This window comes from Globicephala melas, chromosome 8 (assembly GCF_963455315.2).
Source record: "Globicephala melas chromosome 8, mGloMel1.2, whole genome shotgun sequence".
Classification (NCBI taxonomy): domain Eukaryota; kingdom Metazoa; phylum Chordata; class Mammalia; order Artiodactyla; family Delphinidae; genus Globicephala; species Globicephala melas.
This window is the reverse complement of record NC_083321.1, coordinates 69,440,127-69,455,543: the sequence shown is the minus strand read 5'-3', so window position 1 is coordinate 69,455,543 and position 15,417 is coordinate 69,440,127.

Sequence of the window (15,417 nt, the reverse complement as noted above, 5' to 3'; positions counted from 1 at the left end):
GCTCATTCTCCCTCAGTATTTCTCCAAGGTAAGCGTTATTATTTCTACACTGCAGATGAGGAAACTGAGGCTCAGGTAAAGATCCCAAAGCCTAATCTTGAGATTAGGTTCTGAGAAGCCTTGTAGGAAAGAACCTTAATTTGTTTTTAATCTGATGTTCTATGAATTTCCTCGATTATGGGGCACTTTTGGAGGTAAAACCCGTTAACTGTCCCCAAACCAGTGCTTGAGTTACGTGCTTAGGGAAATGCGTGACTACATGGGTTCCAGGGCCCCTCGCAGCTGCATGGTCAGTGAATCCATGCTTCTAGAACAAGTAGAATCTCATGCTGCCTTGTGGGCTCACCTCTGGCTAGAAGCGTCTTCCCAACAAGCTGGTAGCGATGCCTGAGTGGCCAGTGCCCTGCTTGACCAACTATGTCAGGTTGCCAAGGTTAACAGCTGTCTCACAGCTGGCCAGGGCCTCAGGGTCCCCAGACAGCACAGGCAGAACTTGGCTTAACCCTCTGCTCCAAGCTGGTTGGGATGTGCCTCCAGGGCCCCTAGGGAAGCTATGCCAGGGTGCCTGGGGCCAGGAAAGCCTGGCGGTCTTGCAGCATCCACTGGGGAAACATGCTTGTCCTAGAGTGTTGCCCAAAGACGGTAGAAGATGCTCCCAGTGCTGTGGGATCAGGTCGTCAGCATCTTGCTTTGGCATCTCTGTGTACACTCCCCACACCCTCACCCCGGTGCCTCGCCCCTGCCATTGTCTCTCCTTTCAAGGCGTAGTTAGGGAAAGAACAAATACAATACATGCAATGCTGGAGGCATTTGGGGAAAAGAATAACCAGTGATATTTAATGCGAGAAAGCCCTGGGGTTCAGGTTTTAGAGCCTCTCTTGCTGAGAAAAAGCTATTTGCTGCTTCATGGTGACAAAGTGCTTGATGTTAACAGCTCCTCCTGGCCTCCTGTTTTTAACCTAGCAGGGACCCTGTCCTCAGACTGGTCATGAATTTAAGTTGCTCAGCGTCAATATGAGGAAGGCAAAAGAATCATGAACACAGGGTTCAGGATGTTGATTACGTCATGTGGAGAAGGGGTAGGGGTTGGCCCGTAGGGTGATGGGAACTGTTAATGTTAGACCTGCGCGGTCTCCTAGGAGTTTCGACTCGCCCAGGAAACAAGAGTCGGAAGTCGATGCAAAACGCAAGAGGTTTATTGAAGGCCGGTGCACCGGGGTTCCTTGGTCCTCACGCAGGAGGTCGAAGAAGGAACCCTTTTGGGCGCGAATATGTCAGTTTTATAGGTTCCCACTTCCCCGTATGTAAATTATAGATTTGGTTGTGTTCTCCTGCTGATTGGTCCCGGCTTAGGCTCGGACCAGAGAGGGAACTTGTCCCCAGCTGCCTGATTGGTCTTTGACAGACACTTTTTTTACATTTTGTTATCTCCCTCCTTCTCCCCAGCTTCCTGATTGGTCTTTGACAGACACCTTTTTTACATTTTGTTATCTCCCTCCTTCTCGGAAGGGGGCCGGACATCCTGGAAATTCACCCATTGTCTAAGAAGCCCCTATTGTCTGGAGAGTTCTTAATCATTAGCTGGAACAATGTCCCTCGAGTCCCACATTCCCCCCTTTTTCTTGTGACTATTGATTCCAATCATGGAATCTCAACCTTCTGTTCGTAAACTTTGGTACTGTTGTCTTAACATTAGAACTTGTACAGTACTGATACGTTCTCTAATAAATGCTATCAGGCGATTTAGAACACATGGTCCAAAAGTTAAAATCAACAATAAAACAATAAGAGGTCCCAACAGAGTAGAGATTAAGGTGGTAAACCAGGGGGACTTATCAAACCATGATTGAAACCATCCTTTTTCGTTCTCTCTCTCCCTTTGCCTTTTATCTAAGCGTTCCCTTAGTTTATCCATGGTTTTGGTAATGGTTCCTGAATGATCAATATAAAAGCAACATTCTTCTTTTAGAGCGACGCATAATCCCCCTTCCTTAAGAAACAGCAAATCTAGGCTGCAACACCATTTCTGAAAGTGAGGTGAGTGATTCCTTTAGTTGAGTTATGGAACTTTCTAATGCTCGAAGGTCGATGTCTACAGCCTGTCTTAAACTTGCATAATACTGGGGTTGTTGTATGAGGGCTGTGGTTCCTGTTCCTATCCCGGCAGATATTCCTAGTCCTAGAAGGACAGCCAATGTGAGGGTTACAGGTTCTCTTTTGTTTTTTGTTTTTCCTACATATTCATTTAAAAAGGATGAGTCTGAATGGTAGATAAGTCTAGGGACTAATTGCACTAACACACAAAAGTCAGCTGAAGTATTAAGAACCTCTAAAGAGACACAAGGGGTGAGCCCCGTGTTACATGTCCACCATCCATCTTGAGGAGGTACAAGATATCCTGAGCCTGAAGGTAGGCTAAAATCATGACAAAGGTGTCTATGGGACTGGGGAGGTGTTCCTATATAAGTACCATTTCCAAAAACCAAGGACAGGGTTAATTTACTGTTCCCTTCTCGCTTCCATCGACATTGGTCTGAGGAGGTAGAATTAGTATAGTTGGAGCTATATCCTATAGCATCATAATAAGGGGGAGGGGCAGCATAGCAAAGCCAACATGATTTTGTAGCCTCTGGATTTGTAGCATTGAGAACCGTAAAGGCTGCCTGCACCAAAGAAAGCATCCTATCCTGAGGAGTCCCAGGCTTAACTGTGGGTTCTTTGGATCCAGAGGTTTCATTAGTCTCATTCTTTGTTGACGTAGTTGAAGGGGCCGGGGGAAGCAAAGGGGGGCCAAGTATGGGATTTGGGCCTATTGATATAGGAGCAGGAGTCTCAATCTTTAGCTTAAGGGTCATTAATATTCCTAAATCATATCCCCTCATGTAAAATCTAACGCCCCAAGAATGACCATTTATCCATTTTTTATCTCTTTTTCCGGGATTACTAAAGGAAATTTTAAGGGGATGACACCATCCTGAACATTTACTCCGGTGTCCGGTATCCTCATTATGAGAATAATTAGCCGTTACAGTAATAAAATCCCAAGTTGAGGTGGGTTTCCAATTAGTATCCCCGGTAGTTTCACATCCCCAGCTTTTGCAATAAAAGTTTTCAGTTCCACCACATTTATAATTCAGAGATCAAGGGCGGTGGAACCCGGGGCATACGTAGAAAGTGAGGATACCAAGCATCATTCTTTTGCCTGCATTTTTGCAACCCGGCCCAAACCAATCAGTTTCCGAAACTTTGGAAGGGGCAGTGTTCATATCATGAGAATCTTCTGTATCCCAATAAGGTGCTCCTATAGCCAATTTACAAACATCAGGAAAAAGATCTGGCCACCAGGTCCAGGGGGGTGCAGTATGACTAATGGACCAGGTTACATCTCCAGTCTGAGAAATTACCTGCCAAGTTAAACGTTGGGGGAGGTGAGGGCTAAAATCACTTACAGTCAGTAAAGGCAGTAAAACCAAAATTATAAGTCTTAGGTTCGTAGAAGCTTGAGTTTGACCAGGTTGTTGGTTCTTTGGGCCCGCCATCCTGATGATGCCGTCGCTGGTGCAGCCTTCACATGTGAAGCATGGATCCAGGCAGCGATGCCGTCCACTTTTATGGCCATTGGGGTGGTGAGGAGGACGGTGTATGGTCCTTTCCATCGAGGTTCCAACGTCTGGGTTCGATGCCGACGGACGTATACGGAGTCTCTGACTTGGAAAGGATGAGTTTCTCCCGGTGTTCCCGGTTGGTAGGCCTTGGCGAGTTGGGACCATATTTCTTTCTGGACCAATTGGAGTCCCAGTAGCCTAGCATATAAGTCAGTGTTATTTTGACAATCAGGTTTTATTTCTTTTCCTAAAGTGAGGAGGGGAGGCGGGGCACCATATAATATTTCAAAAGGAGTAAGATGGTATCGGGAAGGTGTATTTCTAACCCGGAATAGGGCCAAAGGAAGGAGCACCGTCCAATCGGTACCGCCAGTCTCCAAGGACAATTTAGTTAGGGTCTCTTTTAGAGTCCTATTCATTCTTTCTACCTGACCTAAACTTTGGGGTCTATAGGCACAATGTAATTTCCAATCAGTCCCCAAATATCTGGCCACATCCTGACTTACCTGGGCGACGAAGGCTGGACCATTATCAGACCCTATTACCTTTGATGCTCCAAATCGAGGAAAAATTTCTTCTAAAATCTTCTTGGCTACTACAGCAGCTGTTTCTTTCTTTGTTGGGAAAGCCTCTATCCATCCTGAAAAAGTGTCTACAAAAACTAAAAGGTATTTATTACCGTACCTTCCAGGACGCACTTCGGTAAAGTCCACTTCCCAGTAAGTTCCTGGGCGGTCCCCCCGAGTCTCTTTCCAGTTTCAAGTTTCCCTTTGTGAGCATTTACCTGTTGACATGGGACGCGTTCCTGCACAATTTGTTCAGCTAATTTTGTCATTCCAGGGGTTTCGTACCCGGCTTTTTGTAACAAGGCTACCATCTTTTTAGTCCCCAAATGTGTCCATCTGTGCATCTGTTGTAACATGGATTCTGCTTGCTGAGGGGACAAAGTTCCTTTTGTTGTGGCCGGGATGATTTCTTCATCGCGGCCTGGTTTTTCAGGAACTTTATCTGACAGTCCTAAAATGACTTCTCCCGATGCTATTTCTCGGGCCACTTGGTCAGCCATATTATTTCCCCTAATTATTGGGGTATTTCCTTTTTGATGTCCAGGGCAGTGGATGATACTGACTTTAGTAGGAAGCATGAGTGCAGTCAACAAAGCCACGATTTCGTCTTTGTTTTTAATTTCTTTGCCACCTGAAGTTAGTAGCCCTCTCTGTTGGTAAATGGCACCGTGGATATGAGCGGTAGCAAACGCATATCTACTGTCTGTGTAGATGTTTACTTTTTTATTCTCTGCCATCTCTAATGCCCTCGTCAGGGCAATTAATTCAGCTCGTTGGGCTGAGGTCCCTTGTGGTAGCGCCGCTGCCCATGACTTGTTTTCCGTCTACCAGGGCTGCCCCAGTTCGACGCTTACCTTCCTCCAGGAAACTGCTCCCATCCGTGAACCAGGTGAAATCAGCATCAGGGAGGGGCAGGTCCATCAGATCTGGCCTACTGCCGTGTGCTGCGGCTAGTACTTCCTGACAATCATGTATGATGGTGGAGCCTTCCAAGTCAGGATCAGGTAGCAAGGTGGCTGGATTGAGTCCTGTGGCTGGAGCAAACTTGATGCGATCTGAGTTTAGCAACAGGGTTTGGTAATGGGTCATCCTGGCATTAGTTAGCCACCTATCCGGTGGTTGACGGACTACATTTTCCAGGGCATGAGGAGCTGTTATCATTAGATTTTGTCCTAAAGTTAGTTTGTCAGCATCTTTGACTAGAACGGCCACTGCAGCGATTATCTTTAAACAGGTGGGCCATCCTGATGCCACAGGGTCCAATTTTTTTGACAAATAAGCAACTGGGCGATTCCAGGGACCCAATTTCTGAGTCAATACTCCTTTTGCAATGCCCTTATTTTCGGCCACATATAAATGAAAAGGTTTGGTTACATCTGGCAGTCCTAGGGCTGGAGCTGAAAGTAAAGCTCATTTGATTTTGTCAAAAGCCCGTTGTTCCTTATCGCCCCAAACGAAAGGAGTGCTGTTTTTGGTTAGGGGGTACAATGGGGCTGCCAGCTCAGCAAACCCTGGAATCCATAGTCTACAGAATCCGGCCGTCCCCAAAAATTCTCTAACCTGCCTGGCGTTTTTGGGAGCCGGAATTTGGGCCACCGTATCCTTTCTGCTCTCCGTGAGCCATCTTTGCCCCCCTTTTAATAGATACCCCAGGTAACTGACCTGTTGTTGGTATATTTGTGCTTTCTTGGCTGAGGCTCTATATCCCAGGGTTCCAAGTTCCATTAACAGTTTTTCAGTACCCTTGATACAATCTTCTTGGGTCTCAGCAGCTAATAAAATATCATCAACGTATTGGAGTAATGTTACCTGGGGATTTGATTCTCTATATAATGCCAAATCCTGATGGAGGGCTTCATCAAAGATGGTCGGGGAGTTCTTAAATCCCTGAGGTAGCCGTGTCCATGTCAGCTGACCAGACATTCCCGATGTTGGATCTTTCCATTCGAAGGCAAAGTAGGATTGGCTCAGGGGAGAGAGTCTTAAACAGAAAAAAGCATCTTTAAGGTCCAAAACAGTATACCACGTATGTTGAGGTGGAAGAGTGCTCAGGAGGTTGTAAGGGTTTGGAACTGTGGGGTGGAGGTCTGCCACCCGTTTGTTTACCTCTCGTAGATCCTGCACCGGCCGATAATCATTTGTTCCTGGTTTCTTTACCGGCAGGAGAGGGGTGTTCCATGCTGATTGACATCTTATTAAGATGCCCAAGTCTAGTAGCCTCTGTATATGGGGACGGATACCATCTTTGGCTTCTCTACTCATGGGGTATTGACGGACCGTTATTGGGGTGGCAGTTGCCTTGAGTTCCACTAGCACCGGGGACCGATTTTTGGCCATCCCCATTCCGGCACTTTCTGCCCAGGCTTGAGGGAACAGAGTTACCCAATCAGTAACATTAACTCGTGAGGATGAAGGCTGCTCGTATAATTTATATTCATCTTCTAATTTCATAGTCAATATTTGAAGTAACCTTCCCTTATTATCAGTTATGGTGGGACCTTCTGGCTGAAAGTGGATTTGAGCCCCTACTTTGGAGAGTAAATCTCTTCCCAGCAAAGGATAGGGGCATTCCGGAATAATCAAAAATGAATGGGTTACTCGTCCAATCCCAAGATCTACTGTCCTTCGTGTGGTCCATGAATATTGTTTATTCCCAGTGGCTCCTTGTACCCATGACCTTTTAGCTGAGATAGGACCTTTTGAGTGGAGAAGGACGGAGTGCTGGGCTCCGGTATCTACCAAAAATTGAACAGGTTCCCCCTCCACTTTAAGAGTTACCCGGGGCTCGGGGAGAGGGTTCGAGCCCTGACTTTCCTAGTCTTCTTCTTTCAATGTTAAGATTTTGTTTTTGGTTGGCCTTCCTCCATTCTTTTTCTTAGGGCATTCTCTCGCCCAATGTCCTTTTTCTTTACAGTAGGCACATTGGTCCTTGTCTAATGGCCGCCTTCTGTCTGCCGTTCGCCCTTCCTGCCTATTTCTATCCCCTATATTTCTTCCTCCAACCACAGTGGCCAGTATCTTACTTAAATTCCTCTCCTGTCTCTTATCCCGTCTTATTTCACGGGCTTCCTGCTCTTTCTGCTTTCTTTCTTCCTTCTCTTCCTCTGTTTCTCTTTTGTTATATACTTTATCTGCCTCTTTTACTAACTCCTGAAGCGAAAATCCCTGCAAGCCATCTAGCCTCTGTAATTTCTTCTTAATATCAGGGGCCACTTGATCTATGAAAGCCATTGCTATAGTAGCCCTATGTCCCTCCGAAGTTGGATCATAAGGGGTAAAGCGTCTAAAGGCTTCCATTAAACGTTCCAGGAACACAGTTGGCGATTCCTGGGGCCCCTGAGTTACTTCCCTTACCTTAGCCAAATTAGTGGGCCGTCTGGCCACTCCATGGAGACCCGCCACCAGAGCCTGGCGATACATTTTCAGGCGCTCCCTATCTTCCGGGGCATTGAAATCCCAGTTTGGCCTGACGAGTGGGAAACCAGCATCAATCTCGTTAGGCAGCTGGGTAGGTTGCCCATTGGCGCCTAATACATTTTTTCTGGCTTCTAAAAGAACCCGTTGCCTCTCCTCAGTCGTTAGGAGAGTCTGGAGCAGCTGCTGACAATCATCCCAGGTGGGCTGGTGGGAGAAAACAAGAGATTCTATTAAAGCGGTAAGGGCCTGTGGATTTTCGGAGAAAGTTGGGTTATGCATTTTCCAATTATAAAGATCTGCAGAGGAAAAGGGCCAATATTGGAGAGGTCTATTCCCTTGGCCATCGGGGGGGCCATATTCTCTAAGAGGTAGGGCAGTGGAGTCCGGGGAGATAGCCCTCCGGCTCCTAGTGCCCACTGAGGGACCCCTTTCTTCTTCCATCATGGATGGTTCCCTTGGTGCCGAGGGCAGTGGAGCTGGGGGTCCTCTAGGGGGTAGGGGATTCGGGGCCAGAGGATAAGGGGTGGGGAATCCAAAAGAAGCAAATCGGACTGCGGGTCAGGATAAATCGCCTTCGGTAGATCCGGGGCGTCGGGTAGCTTCTCCGTGTTGGGGTTTTTCTTTAAGGCTAATATTTCCGACGCTGCTGATGTATGCGCGGACGTACCTGTTGAGGAAACAAAGGGCCGGACCCACGGAGGTGGGGAGAGAATTAAATCTTCCCAGACCAAGACATATGGTACTTGGTCTGGATGTCCGTGGGGATCTATATTAAATATCTTAGACTTCAGCAGCTTAATCTTGTCTAATAAAAAGGATCCTTCGGGGGGCCATCCTATCTGAAATGTTGGCCATTCAGAGGCACACAAAGTCTGCCACTTTCCTTTCTTTACCTCTACCGAAAAATTATGGGCTCTGGCCCGAACTTCGGTCCAATAGCTTAGGGTAAGGGAAAGAGGAGTCGTCATAGTTTGTCCCATTGTCGTCCGTCAGAGAAGAAGAATAGACCACAATACAGAAACAGTTAAAACTCCACGAAACACATATACGTATGGGCCACAGCGAGCTCGCTTCAAAACCGAAACTTCTTCAGATGGCAGTTATCACCAAGGGAACTGCCGAAACCGAGTGAAGGGGAGACAGAGTTTGCCTCTCCTTCCAGATGAGCCACCAGGGCGTCCCCTAGGGCTCATGGACGCCGGCTATTAGCACGTCTGCCTAGCCAGAGGTCCGATACAGATTCCATAATAAGCCGATTCTTACGGCTTTCCTCCGATAATGGCCCACAAAGAACAAGGGACAAACAGACAATCAAGCTCGAGCTTACCTGGTACCTCCAACTCCCGATGTTCTTGTGGTCCGGGGCGAGTGGAATCCCGGACGAGCCCCCAAATGTTAGACCTGCGCGGTCTCCTAGGAGTTTCGACTCGCCCAGGAAACAACAAGAGTCGGAAGTCGATGCAAAACGCAAGAGGTTTATTGAAGGCCGGTGCACCGGGGTTCCTTGGTCCTCACGCAGGAGGTCGAAGAAGGAACCCTTTTGGGCGCGAATATGTCAGTTTTATAGGTTCCCACTTCCCCGTATGTAAATTATAGATTTGGTTGTGTTCTCCTGCTGATTGGTCCCGGCTTAGGCTCGGACCAGAGAGGGAACTTGTCCCCAGCTGCCTGATTGGTCTGACAGACACCTTTTTTACATTTTGTTATCTCCCTCCTTCTCCCCAGCTGTCCTGATTGGTCTTTGACAGACACCTTTTTTACATTTTGTTATCTCCCTCCTTCTCGGAAGGGGGCCGGACATCCTGGAAATTCACCCATTGTCTAAGAAGCCCCTATTGTCTGGAGAGTTCTTAATCATTAGCTGGAACAATGTCCCTCGAGTCCCACATTACCGCGTCCAAGCTCTCTCTGCTCGCCGCACAACAGACCGATGAATCGGGAGACAAGGCGCTGAGGCAAGGAATACGGCTTTATTTGGAAAGATGGCGGGACTAAAGTCTCAAAATAACCATCTTATCGGGATTTGGATGCCAACTTCTTTTATAGCACAGAGAGGGGGAGGAGATGAGGAAGTAAAGTAAAAAGGCCATACTTTTTGCAAATATCCCCTGGAATGGCCAGCCTCCGGGAGGGGATGTGTTAATTTCTTCTTTCTTGCAGCCATCCACAGGTGGAACAGGGTGGGGATGTTTTCCTGAACAAAGGCACTTTGGTTTGACCTTCAGGCAGAGGGGCAGCGTTCCCTGAGGCAGGCCATTATGTACAGACAGTATCCTTTTAGTGAACAAAAGCAACGGGAAGCAAAGGTTAAAGCAAAAGAAACAGATCCAACATGTAGTCCGATGTGGCTTTTCCCTGTTACAGAACCACTTGGCTGTAAATAATTGTCAAGGTTCTAGCTTTCGTTTTGGGCAGTGGGTTCTTACTACCTGATTAAAAATCATGAATCACATCACTAACCAAATAGCTAAAAGCAGATGGACCAACATTAAGCGTGTGCCACACGCCAAGGATTGTAATTCATCCAATCCTGTGCCTCTGCAGTCTATACACAAACAAGCAGTAAGCCAACAAGAATGGAACCTAGAGGTCCAAGGCTTCACTTTTCTTCCCTGCATCCTTCCAATCTAGTTACATCTGTATTTGTATTATTAGAATATGCAAATGGAGTTCACAGCTGAGACAAGTAGGATATGACAATTATATTTCTTTTTTAAAAACAATCTTTTTTTTTTGGATTTAAAACTTGCCTCTATTTCTTTGCTTTTGCTTTCTATATCACAATCACTACTTCTGTCCCAATTTTTCAAAATAGTTAAAACCCCTTCGTGAGGTGACCACACACATCCTGGTCTGCCAGTACCCCTCTCCCATGCCTCCTGGGCCATCTGAGCTGCTTCTCCTTGGCTAGCTGATCTCTATGTTTACATATCTCTATGGCAGCAGAGGACCTGCTTTCCCAGGACTCCTCTTCTCCTCTCCCTAGTGGTTAGATGTTCCAATTTCCTAGATCCATTTCTTCCTCTTTCTTCGTTTACTCCTTTGGAAGAGCACACCTTCCGGCCATTGCCCAAGAAAAGAAAAATTTCTTTTGAGACCTTTGTACGTCCCGAGATGTTTTTAATTCACATGTAATTAGAACTGCATCTGACTGAATATAGGGTAATAGATTGAAAATCACTTTCTCTCAGAATTTTGAAGGCATTTTTATTAGTTTTCTGTTGCTGCCATGACAAATTATGTCCGCCTTTGTGGGTTAAACAGCACAAGCGTATTATCTTACACTTCCGTGGGTAAGTCAGAAGTCTGACACAGGTCTCATGGGGCTGAAATTAAGGCATCAATCAGCATGGCTGCATTCCTTTCTGTAGGCTCCGGGTCTGATCCGTTTCCTTACCTTTTCCAGCCTCCAGAGGCCACCCATATTCCTGGGCTCGTGGCCCCTTTCCTCCAGCTTCAAAGGCAGCAACATGGCATCTCTCTGACCTTCTTTAGCTTCGTTTCTCCATCTCTTCTGTGCCTCCCCTCCACTTTCAGGACCCTTGTGATGACACTGGGTCCACCTGAGTAATACAGGTTACTGTCCCATCTTAAAGTCAGCTGATTAGCAGCCCCAATTCCATCTGCAACCTTCATTCTCCTTTGCCTGAATATGTTCACAGGTTCTGGGATTAGGAGACAGACGTCCTTGGGAGGCCATTATTCTGCCAACCAGCATTGCTCACCTACCTTCTTACACTTCTGCTGAGAAATTGGATGCTTTTCTGATTCCCAGTTCTATGCATGCAACCCAAGTTTACCTACCTTAGGTAGAGGCCAAACAGGTGAGTCAAAAGACTCTACTAAGAATCACTACTTCTGGGACTTCCCTGGTGGCACACTGATTAAGAATCCATCGGCCAGTGCAGGGGACACGGGTTCGAGCCCTGGTCCGGGAAGATCCCACATGCCGCGGAGCCACTAAGCCCGTGCGCCACAACTGCTGAGCCCACATGCCCCAACTACTGAAGCCCACGCACCTAGAGCCCGTGCTCCACAAGAGAAGCCACTGCAATGAGAAGCCCGAGCACTGCAATGAAGAGTAGCCCCTGTTTGCTGCAACTAGAGAAAGGCCGCGTGCAGCAATGAAAACCCAAAGCAGGCAAAAAATTTTTAAATGTTTAAAAAAGAATAAGTCTCTTTAAAAAAACAAAAGAACCACTACTGCTGCATCTGTCAAATATTTAATATTGGCACCAACCTGTGTGATTCCCCCAGGGAGGTGATATTGCTTTGAGCTGATATTTTCACTGCAAGGAGGAGCTTCAGGTGCTTCCACTGACACCGCTGTAACTGTCCTCGTGTGTTGATTCTGCCAGTTGCTAAGTATTCTGACTGTTTCTTAGGAACTCAGGATTTAGCCACAGAATAAACTCATGGACCCAGTATGAGTGGGACACAAGCCACAATTCCATTTATCACTGACCTCCACGAGTCCCCACTCTCATCTATGAACCACAGTGTCTTTTTTCATCTCTAAGAATTGATATGACCAAAAAGTCAGTGTCCGGTTATCTCCAAATGTGTACATTGGCCATTGCATAAGCCCCTTTGGAGAAGGGCCAGATAATTGATTAATGAGCTGAACCTGCTGATTGTTATAGTAACCATACTTTCTGTGCCACTAAGAGTGAGTGCTACTGCGTGGCTTCTGCCACCCCAGAATCCAATCCCATGAACCTCACTGGAATCAGGAAGCATCCTCATATTCACTTCTGATCCATGGAAGAAATCCACTCTAGCACTTTTACATATGCCTGCATTTCCCTGGCTGTTGTGTTTCTCTATGTCAAGGATAGGTCTGGGCCCTCTCAGAGGACATATTTAGGGGTGAATGCATGGGTCACACCTGCCAAATCCACTTCAATATTACCATCTCTCACAGTCTCTGCTTTACCCTTTCTAACTTATGCTTTATAATATCTCAAATTCTTTTGGCATAGAACACGATGGAGCCCAGAGACAATAGAAACCTAGCAAACAATGAAAACCATTCTCAAGACTCCAAATAGCTAAAATTAGCTTGAAAAATAAGAACAGTTTTGGAGCTCTCACACTTCCTGATTTTAAAACTTATTATAAAGTTACAGAAATCAAAAAAACTGTGATACTGGCATAAAGATAGTCATATAGATCAGTGGAATAGAATAAACCCTCACATATATGGTCAAGCGATTTTCAACCAGGGTGCCAAGACCGAAGAAGGAAAGGAGTCTTTTCAACAAATGGTGTTAAGAAAACTGGATATCCATATGCAAAAGAAAGAAGTTGGACCCTTTCCTCATACAATATGCAAAAATCAATGCAAAATGGATCAATTACCGAAAGAGCTAAAGCTATAAAACTCTTAGAAGAAAAGATAGGGAAAAAACCTTCACAGCATTGGATTTGGCATTGATTTCTTGGATTTGGCACCAAAAGCACAGATGAAAAAAGTTAAAATAGATAAATTAGACTATATCAAAATTAAAAATTTCTGTGTATCAAAGGAAACAACAGAGTAAAAAGGCAACCTTTAGAATGGAAAAATACTTGCAAATCATATATTTGATAAGGCATTAATATCTAGAATATACAAAGAACTTCTACAACTCAACCACGACAATAACAACAAAATCCAATTTAAAAATGGGCAAAGGACTTAAATAGACATTACTCCAAAGAAGATGTACAAATGGCCAAAAAGCATATGAAAAGATTTTCAACATCATTTATCATGAGGGAAATGCAAATCAAAATCACAAAGAGATACCACTGCACACCCATTAGGATGGCTACTATCAAACAAAACAAAACGAAAAACAGTGTTGGTGAGAATGTGGGGATATTGTAACCGTTGGACATGGTCGGTGGGAATGTAAAATGGAACAGCTGTTGTGGAAAACAGTATGGCAATTCCTCAAAAAATTAAAAATAGAATGCCATATGATCCAGCAATTCCACTTCTCGTTATATACCCAAAAGAATTGAAAGTAGGCTTTCAAAGAGATATTTGTACATCCATGTTCATAGCAGCATTTTTCACAAAAGCCAAAAGGTAGAAGCAACCCAAGTGTCCATCAATTGATGACTAGTAAACAAAATGTGGTATATACACACAAAGAAATATTATTCAGCCTTAAAAAGGAAGGAAAGGGCTTCCCTGGTGGCGCAGTGGTTGGGAGTCCGCCTGCCGATGCAGAGGGTGTGGGTTCGTGCCCTGGTCCAGGAGGATCCCACGTCCCATGGAGCGGCTGGACCTGTGAGCCATGGCCGCTGAGCCTGCGCGTCCGGAGCCTGTGCTTCGCAGCGGGAGAGGCCACGGCGGTGAGAGGCCCACATACCACAAAAAAAAAAAAAAAAAAAAGAAGGAAATTCTGCCACATGCTACAAAATGGATGAAACTTGAGGGCATTATGCTCTGTGAAATTAAGTCAGTAACAAAAAGACAAATCATGTATGATTTCACTTCTATGAGCTATACAGAGTAGTCAAATTCATAGAGACAGAAAGGGCAAAGGAGGTAACCAGAAGCTGGGAAGAGGAGAGAATGTGGAGTTGTTTAACAGGTACAGAGTTTCAGTTTTGCAAGATGGAAAAAAGTTCTGGAGGTTGGTTGTACAACAATATAAATGTATTTAACACGACTTAACTATATACTTAAAAGTAGTTAAGGCGGTAAATACTATGTTATATGTATTTTAACCACAATTAAAAAAAAAATGTAAGTTGCACATGAAAAACAAAAAGCCATTCTCAGTAGCCCAAGCTTAATCCACTGACTCTAGAATCTCTGGTGTGTGTTCCCATGTTGATAAAGTCAGCCTAATCTACATTTTTATTTCTCCCTACCTCTTCTAGCACTCTGGATTTCAATTATTTAAAGCATGTGTTAGACCTGAGCGGTCTCCTAGGAGTTTCGACTCGCCCAGGAAACAACAAGAGTCGGAAGTCGATGCAAAACGCAAGAGGTTTATTGAAGGCCGGTGCACCGGGGTTCCTTGGTCCTCACGCAGGAGGTCGAAGAAGGAACCCTTTTGGGCGCGAATATGTCAGTTTTATAGGTTCCCACTTCCCCGTATGTAAATTATAGATTTGGTTGTGTTCTCCTGCTGATTGGTCCCGGCTTAGGCTCGGACCAGAGAGGGAACTTGTCCCCAGCTGCCTGATTGGTCTTTGACAGACACCTTTTTTACATTTTGTTATCTCCCTCCTTCTCCCCAGCTGTCTGATTGGTCTTTGACAGACACCTTTTTTACATTTTGTTATCTCCCCTCCTTCTCGGAAGGGGGCCGGACATCCTGGAAATTCACCCATTGTCTAAGAAGCCCCTATTGTCTGGAGAGTTCTTAATCATTAGCTGGAACAATGTCCCTCGAGTCCCACATTCCCCTTTTTCTTGTGACTATTGATTCCAATCATGGAAGCTCAACCTTCTGTTCGTAAACTTTGGTACTGTTGTCTTAACATTAGAACTTGTACAGTACTGATACGTTCTCTAATAAATGCTATCAAGCGATTTAGAACACATGGTCCAAAAGTTAAAATCAACAATAAAACAATAAGAGGTCCCAACAGAGTAGAGATTAAGGTGGTAAACCAGGGGGACTTATCAAACCATGATTGAAACCATCCTTTTTCGTTCTCTCTCTCCCTTTACCTTTTATCTAAGCGTTCCCTTAGTTTATCCATGGTTTTGGTAATGGTTCCTGAATGATCAATATAAAAGCAACATTCTTCTTTTAGAGCGGCGCATAATCCCCCTTCCTTAAGAAACAGCAAATCTAGGCTGCAACACCATTTCTGAAAGT